The following is an 8,552-nucleotide window of genomic DNA, read 5'->3' as shown; positions in this document are numbered from 1 at the left end:
ATCCCAATGCATCGAAAGATGCAGGTGGAGAGTTGCCAAGAACTGAACAAGCTCTTGGGACTTCCACATCTCAGGGGGAGTCAACGAGTGCAGCTGGCGGTTCAGGAGGTGATGATGTGGTGGTTGTGGAGGCTGAGGAGGTGTTGGATGATGATGTTATAGGTGATGAGGATGTGTTACCGTTGGAAGAGATTGAGAAGATAGGGGCTGAGATCGTGATTGATAGTGAAGTCGAAGAGGGAGAGATTGTGGAGGAGAACGTTGAACATGAAATTCCAGAAGTTGAAAAGTCAGATTTGGGTCAAGATACGGGATGTGATGAGACAGAATGGGAAGAGCAGCCAAGATGGAAAGAAGGCTACGCTCAGTGGTTCGTAAAGACTAAGAAACCGGCGGTCCCTACTATGTTCAAGAAAAGTTACAACATCAGGGGTTATGCTGAATCGAAAAAGGGGATTATATGCTGGTTATATGATGAGCAGTTGAGGCTTTTTGTGATCAAACGGTATGATGGGGTTCAGTATTTCAAGAGGTTGTTGAGATCGTTGAATACGTTGCCTGAATGTGAAGTGAAGGACTTAGCCAGGTTGGGGTTGATCAACAGGATTGATGATAACATGGCTAGGATCATTGGAAAGATAGTTTGGAAGGAAAGCATAAAGGAGAAAAAGTTCGAGCTGTTGAAACCACAGAAAGGAAAGCTCGTTGAAGACAAAGACAGAGGAGTGAGAGCAGATGGCAAGCCTTGGATGATAATGAAGTATAAGCCGATCCGGTGTCTAAAAGAAGTGCCGATGAAACAAATGCCCAAGGATGTGCTCAAAGATCTGAAATGGTGGTACGTTGATAGTGAAACAGCTGAAGCAGTAATGGAGGATGAAGATGAACAAGAGCTGATGAGAGTATATGATCCTATGCATTTAGTGAATTTGTCTCAAGCTGATCTGCAGGTGCTGAACGAGAAAAAGATATTTTACATTCCTGCTTGGAAAGAAGAAGCAAAGAAATATCAAAGAGTAGTTTCAGTTTGTGTACGAGAAGGCGTTCATGCTTGAAGATGGAAGATACAAGATTTTTGAGATTACAAGACACGTGATTGAAGATAGAGATATGAAGCTACTGCCAAGGGGGAGTCTGTTGGTACATGATGTCAGTAGTTCAGTATCTAGTGTCTGTAATCGTGTTATTTGGATGTGTATTGATGTTTAAGCGAACTTGTCTCACAAGTTCGCCTGATATAGGCAAACTTGTGGAACAAGCGAAGTTAGTGACAACTTCGCCTAAACATGTTAGGCGAAGTTGTCGTTTGATATATAGGTTAGCCTACGGGTTATTTGTGTAGGAATTGTTGCAGTACGTGTAATTGTGATCGGTGAATCACGTGTTATTAGTTGCAATACAACGTGTTCTTTGTTTATTGTAACGTGTGTTTGCTTGTGTTTAACTTATATCGATTCAACGCACGTATCGTTTTACGTAGGGATTCCGCACCTACGTAGAACGAGATATTCCCGTGTAGATCCGGCTGTGAACCTACATATTGTCTCGTTGCTTTTACTTGTTAGAATTAAGACCGCGCGAGAGCGGGTTTTTGTCTTGTCAAGTTTGAGTGTTTATGTGCAATTAGTTGGTTTAATTTGGGTTAAGTTAAATTATTCCTCTATCCTTGGTGACATAGTATTTGTCTCCATTTGGATAGTGTGTCGATGAGATCGGGAGGAGAGTCGTCATTTGAACACGTTAATAACTGTTTTTCCGGTTTATTCTTTAAAATCAACTAAAACAAGTTAGACTTTGTTAGAGAGACTGAGAGGTAATTTAACTTTCTTAAACAAGTTTTAGTTGTGTCATCTTTTATAATCAGTGTCGTGAATATTTTCAATCCATTGTCTTGTTATTTCTATCAACATGATTCATTCCTAGGTAGACGTCTTTATTCATTGAATTTAAACCAAAATTTTCTAAAAGTATTTTGTCAAAAGTTTTCATTTAATTAAGTTAAGTAGTTTAATCAATTCTAAATATTAAAAAATCATTTAAATAATATTTTGGTGAGTCTTAGTTAGAGTTTAGTAATTATAAACGTTTTTACGTGTCTTCGAGTTTGATATCCGGACTTTCCTTATCTGTGCTATACGCGATCGGTACACTTGCCGTTTGTGTGAACTAGGATAGATTGTTTGGTTTTTAAAGCTTAGTTGCGACTTGTGTTTTATTTATACATATATATATTTTCACACATCAAGTTTTTGGCGTCGTTGCCGGGGACACGGTTTGAGGCGTATTAAGAACGACTCGAGTTAGGACTTGCCTTGTTTACTACTTGCCTTTCTTATTTGTTTTGTTTGTTAGTTGAAAATAGTTTAGCTAATTATAATTTCTTTTATTTTTTTTAATAGTTGTATGCGACGTACTCGATCTCTAGGACCACCAGAAGTTGAAGGATTTCCCGAACCAGAGAGAGAGCTTCTTGAGAGACGTCGTACAAAACCGTCTTCCAGTTCATCTACATCCGTCGGTAATACGTTTTCTTCTCCTACTTTTTATGAACCCGTCATTAGGGATAGGACTATGGGCGACGCGAACCCACCACCGAGGAGGACAGTTGCAGACCGGGCCCGTCCGGTCGATGCTGGCGCGAGATCCAGCATTGCTCCACCAGCTATAGGAGTTCAAACGACTTGGCAGATTCCATCGAATGTTCTGAACACGATTGCTGATTCTGCTCAATTTCACGGGTTGCTCCACGAGAACCCGCATTCTCATCTCACTCGTATTACACGTATCTGCGACACGTTTCATCTTGCCGGCGTATCCGAAGACGCCATAAAACTCTGAATCTTTCCGTTCTCACTCGTTGATCATGCGAGTCTGTGGCTTGTGTCCCTTCCACAGGGATCCATTGCTACTTGGGCTGCCATGCAGACCCAATTTCTTGAAAAATACGATCCTCCGGCTAAAGCCGCTCGTTTGCGTAACCAAATTCATTCTTTCCAGATGGAGGACACCGAGAGCTTCTACGAGGCGTGGGAAAGGTTCAAAAATCTACTTGCTTTATGTCCGAACCACAGCCTACAAGACTGGGCGGTTGTTGAGAAGTTCTACAACGGAGTGACGTACGCGACTCAGAGTATGCTCGACACAGCTGCAGGAGGTAACCTACTGACAACAAAAGATACGGATGAGTGCATTGCCTTGTTTAACGGTTTAGCCATGAGTGGATACCAGCGACCACCAGTTAAGAGTACCAAAACCGTTGATTCCCTATCACGCGGCATGCATTCGGTCGACACGAGCACCGCACTTGCGGCACAAGTTGAAGCGTTAGCAAAGATCGTGAAGGACTTGCTGGTGAAAAGTAAGTTATGCGAGATTCAGTTGGAATCTCCACCGGCTAAGGTGCATCAGAGGCACAGCCCCGGAAGTTCAGCACAGGCCGAGAACCAACCATTACCCAACACACCACCGAGATTCTACAAACCTAGACTCCCATTTCCCGGGAGAGTCCGTAGGGATAGAGACGAGGAGCAGAACTCCAAATTTCTTGATCTTCTGAAGCAACTTCATCTTAATATTCCTTTCCTTGAGGTACTTACGGAAATGCCCAAATACGCAAAGTTTCTTAAGGATATTCTTTCAAACAAAGAGAAGTTAGCCGAAGTCTCTTCCATTCCTCTGAGTGCTGGTTGCTCTGCAGTCTTGCAGAGAAAGTTACCAGAAAAGATGTCCGATCCTGGGAGTTTCACAATTCCCTGCATCTTGAGTGATAATACGGTCGTCCATGCGCTGGCAGATCTTGGTGCCAGTATTAATCTCATGCCGTATTCCGTGTATCGCAAGTTGGGTCTAGGCGAACCGAGACCTACCCGTATGAGTATCCAGCTTGCTGATCGTTCTGTAAAATACCCCCGAGGGGTGGTCGAGAACATGCTTGTTCGTGTCGACAAGTTCATCTTCCCGGTGGACTTTGTCATCCTGGACATGAACGATGACGATAGTGTCCCACTCATCTTGGGCCGACCATTCCTTGCCACTACACAGGCATTGATCGATGTCTGCGAGGGTAAATTAATCTTAAGAGTTGGGGATGAGAACGTCACCTTTGACGTTCGACAGTCACTGAAACACCCCAAGTCTGCTGATGACTCCTTATACTTCATTGATACCATCATGGAGCATGTCGGGGAGTTTTTCAGCGAAATTTGTGGAGGATCTGCCTCCGACACCCAGATCCTCGATAGGGAGATTCCAGAGATTGAAATGGTTGCCATAACCAATCAATCCTTAAATGACGACACCGAGTCGCATACCCCTGAATCTAGCGTGTCTGCTGAGATTGTACGAGACGATCCGATGGACCGACCTTCGGTCGAGAGTCCTCCTCTTTCCTTAGAGCTTAAGGATTTACCTTCCCACCTTGAGTATGCCTTTTTAGATGAAGAGAGGAAGCTTCCGGTTATCATTGCATCTGCGTTGACCGAGGTCGAGAAGGAGAAGTTGTTGAGGGTGCTACGAGAGAACAAGGAGGCTATTGCTTGGAAGATTATCGATATCAAGGGTATCAACCCTTCGTTCTGCACTCATAAAATCCTCATGGAGGAAAATTTCAAAACTGTCGTCCAGCCGCAACGGCGGCTTAATCCGAAAATGCAAGAGGTCGTAAAGAAGGAGATCATTAAACTCCTTGATGTGGGGATCATTTTCCCCATTTCTGATAGTGCTTGGGTGAGTCCAGTCCAAGTGGTTCCTAAAAAGGGTGGCATGACTGTCGTCACCAACGAGAGGAACGAGCTTATTCCCACGAGGACTGTGACAGGATGGCGAGTCTGCATCGACTATCGCCGACTGAATGATGCCACCAGGAAAGACCACTTTCCTCTCCCATTCATTGATCAGATGTTAGAGCGTTTAGCAGGTCAGCAGTACTACTGCTTCCTAGACGGTTTCTCCGGGTACTTCCAGGTTCCGATAGCTCCCGACGACCAGGAGAAAACCACTTTCACCTGCCCTTACGGAACGTTTGCTTACAAACGTATGCCGTTCGGACTTTGTAACGCTCCGGCCACATTCCAGAGGTGTATGGTGGCCATTTTCCATGATATGATCGAGGACTCCATGGAGGTGTTCATGGACGATTTTTCCGTATTTGGGAGTTCCTTCGATCATTGTTTATCAAATCTCGAGAGGATGATGTCCCGCTGTGTTGACACCAACCTAGTCCTTAACTGGGAGAAATGTCATTTCATGGTTCGTGAGGGCATTGTTCTAGGTCATCGAATCTCAAGTGCGGGAATAGAGGTCGACCGGGCAAAGGTCGAGACCATTTCTAATCTTCCCCCGCCTACTTCTGTGAGGTCAATTCGTAGTTTTCTAGGTCATGACGGGTTCTACCGCCGGTTCATCAAAGATTTTTCTAAAATCGCGAGACCCATGACCAAACTTTTGGAGAAGGATGCTCCATTTATTTTTTCTGAGCAGTGTATCGAGGCGTTTGATCTTCTAAAAGACAAACTCGTTAACGCCCCGATCATGGTTGCCTCCGACTGGTCGTTCCCATTCGAGTTGATGTGTGACGCGAGCGACTTCGCAGTCGGAGCGGTTCTTGGACAACGGAAGGATAAGCATTTCCACCCGATCTACTATGCGAGCCGGACCTTAAATGGCGCACAGGAAAGCTATACCACCACCGAAAAAAAGCTTTTAGCTGTGGTGTTCGCTTTCGAAAAATTTAGGTCCTATCTGGTTTTGTCCAAAACGATTGTTTATATGGATCATGCCGCTATTAGATATCTTTTCAGCAAGCAGGATGCTAAGCCTCGTCTTATCCGATGGATCCTGTTGCTTCAAGAGTTCGATATAGAGATCCGTGATAAAAGGGGGCCGAGAATGTGGCGGCTGATCATCTTTCATGTCTAGAGGGAGTTGATTTAGGAGATTCAGGAGTTAGGATCGACGATCGTTTTCCGACGGAGAGTCTGATGTTCGTTACTGCACAAGAGGAAGGTTTTCCATGGTTTGCTGATTTCGCGAACTATCTCGCTAACGGATACCTCCCAAAGATGCCTTACCAGCAAAAGAAGAAATTCTCTGCTGACATCAAATTTTACCTTTGGGACGATCCATATATTTTCCGCATTGGTGCTGATCAGCTTATTAGAAGGTGTGTGGATGTCAAAGAAGGATGGCAAATTTTGAGCCATTGTCATGTGGGACCGACTGGAGGTCACCACGGTGTGAATTCTACGGCAAAGAAAGTCTTTGATTCTGGTTTTTACTGGCCGTCTATCTTTAAGGATGCTCACCTGTTCCATAAGAGTTGTGATCGTTGCCAGCGTGTCGGCAACATTTCTTCGCGAAACGAAATGCCCCAGAATGCCATTCAAGTTTGTGAGGTTTTTGACATTTGGGGTATTGATTTCATGGGACCGTTTCCATCTTCGCGTGGAAACAAATACATACTCGTGGCCGTCGAATACGTGTCTAAGTGGGTTGAGGCCTAAGCTCTACCCACCAATGATGCCCGAGTGGTAGTCCATTTTCTGAAAAGTCTGTTTGCTCGTTTTGGAGTCCCGAAAGCCTTGATATGTGATCGAGGTACTCACTTTTGCAACTCGCAGATGGATAAGGCGTTGAAGCGTTATGGGGTCACCCATCGGCTTGCGACCGCCTACCACCCACAGACTAGTGGGCAAGTAGAAGTGAGTAATCGGGGAATCAAACGTATACTCGAGAAAACGGTTGGTTCAAATCGTCGGGATTGGTCGACAAATTAGATGACGCTCTGTGGGCCTTCCGTACAGCCTACAAGACTCCGACTGGTTCCACACCATTTCGGATGATTTATGGGAAGGCCTGTCATCTTCCTGTTGAATTGGAACACCGCGCTTCATGGGCCCTTCAAAGGGTTAATCTTGATTTACCCGCCGCAGAGGGTAATCGTTTCCATCAATTACATGAATTAGAGGAGCTCCGGGATCACGCATACGCACAATCATTTCGGTATACGGAGCATACGAAGGAACTGCATGACAGGAAATTGAAGGGTAATAAGCAGTTCGAGTGTGGGGATAAGGTTTTATTGTATAACTCACGGTTGAGGTTATTCCCGGGAAAGTTGAAATCCCGATGGTCGGGACCGTTCACGGTCACTGAGGTTTTCCCGTATGGCACGATTGAGATACAAGATCGAAGCGGGAAGTTTAAGGTGAACGGCCATAGATTGAAGCACTACATAGGAGAGCCGATAACTGATCAGACAATCGAGGTGTTCTACCTTGACTCATTCACCGAGGAATAGGCGTGATGGATGCATCACTCGGGAGACAGCCCGAGTTGTAGAGTTTGTATTATGATTCCCTTTATTATCTGTTTTATTTGTTTTATATTTATTTATATTTATAAAAACATAAAAAAATAAAAATAAAAAAAAATTAAAAAATTCAAAAACACAAAAACACAAAAATATGTTTACTTCTTATGTTTTTGTTTTCTGTTTCGTACGCCGCTACATGCGAGCGTGTTTGAGTTGTTACAGGTATTATTATGCGCATGGTAGCTCTGATGGCGTTTTGGAACTGGGTCACCCGAGGTTGCGGCCGCGAATGAAATGCTATACGGTCGTTCGTTTGAGTCATACACAGATGATGAAGAATCTGCATCTAAACCAGGGGAGTAACCCGTTCTCTATTTTAATTTCTGTTCTTTCAAGTTTTAGTTTTATGCTTTACGTTTATTTTTATTTTATTTCCTTTCCTTGTTCTCATCGAAGACGATTTCGTTCTAAGTGTGGGGATGGGAATTTATTTTACTTACTTGTAGAAAAAAATATAATAATAATAATAAAAAATTTAAAAAAAAAAAATTTTAAAAAAATAAAAAGTTTTCACTTGTTTTTCGTTTTCGTACGTTGTTTAAGAAAAAAAAATAAAAAAATAATAAAATGTCCCTTGTTTTTAGTTTCTTTTGCATTAAAGTGGGAGATGATGATATTTATTGGAAATCGGTTTTTCAAACTACTAATAATATGAGATAAATAAAAGAAAACGCACTTAACTTGGGATGTGTCGGTAGGCTCAGCCTTGAAAATGAAAGGGCAAATTTGATAAAATGGTTAAACGGAAATCTTTTGTGGGTAAAGCGTTTTGTCCGTGGAAAATAAACAATGAAAGGTCGGGCCATACTCAAGCCTCAAATTTTGGTATGAAAAAAAAAAGTGGAAATATCATGAGTTTTTAAAAAATCTGAATACGTTATCGTATGATGCTTGGGTAGGTTTAACGTTAGAGTATGCCTTGTAGCCTGTGATATAAATCTTAAAATGCTAGTTTAGTGTTTTACACCTCATCGGCGTATGGTTTTATAACCTTAAATCCTGTATTGATGGGATGCTTCGGGTCCGGAGACCATGGGTCTGTATGCAATCTATTTAGCTGGGTATTCACAATTCCTAAGTGGGGTTGTGTATATTTAAAATAAAGCAAAGAGCAAACCCTTATAAGTCTATAAACATGATCACAAAAAGTACGAAAGTACAAATACACTACAGACTTGAT

Source organism: Bidens hawaiensis, unplaced genomic scaffold (genome assembly GCF_021521415.1).
Source record: "Bidens hawaiensis isolate Kalapana, Puna unplaced genomic scaffold, B.hawaiensis_p1.1 tig00036721_1, whole genome shotgun sequence".
NCBI classification, from domain to species: Eukaryota; Viridiplantae; Streptophyta; class Magnoliopsida; order Asterales; family Asteraceae; genus Bidens; species Bidens hawaiensis.
The sequence above is the reverse complement of the archived record's forward strand: the minus strand, read 5'-3'. Positions refer to the sequence as shown.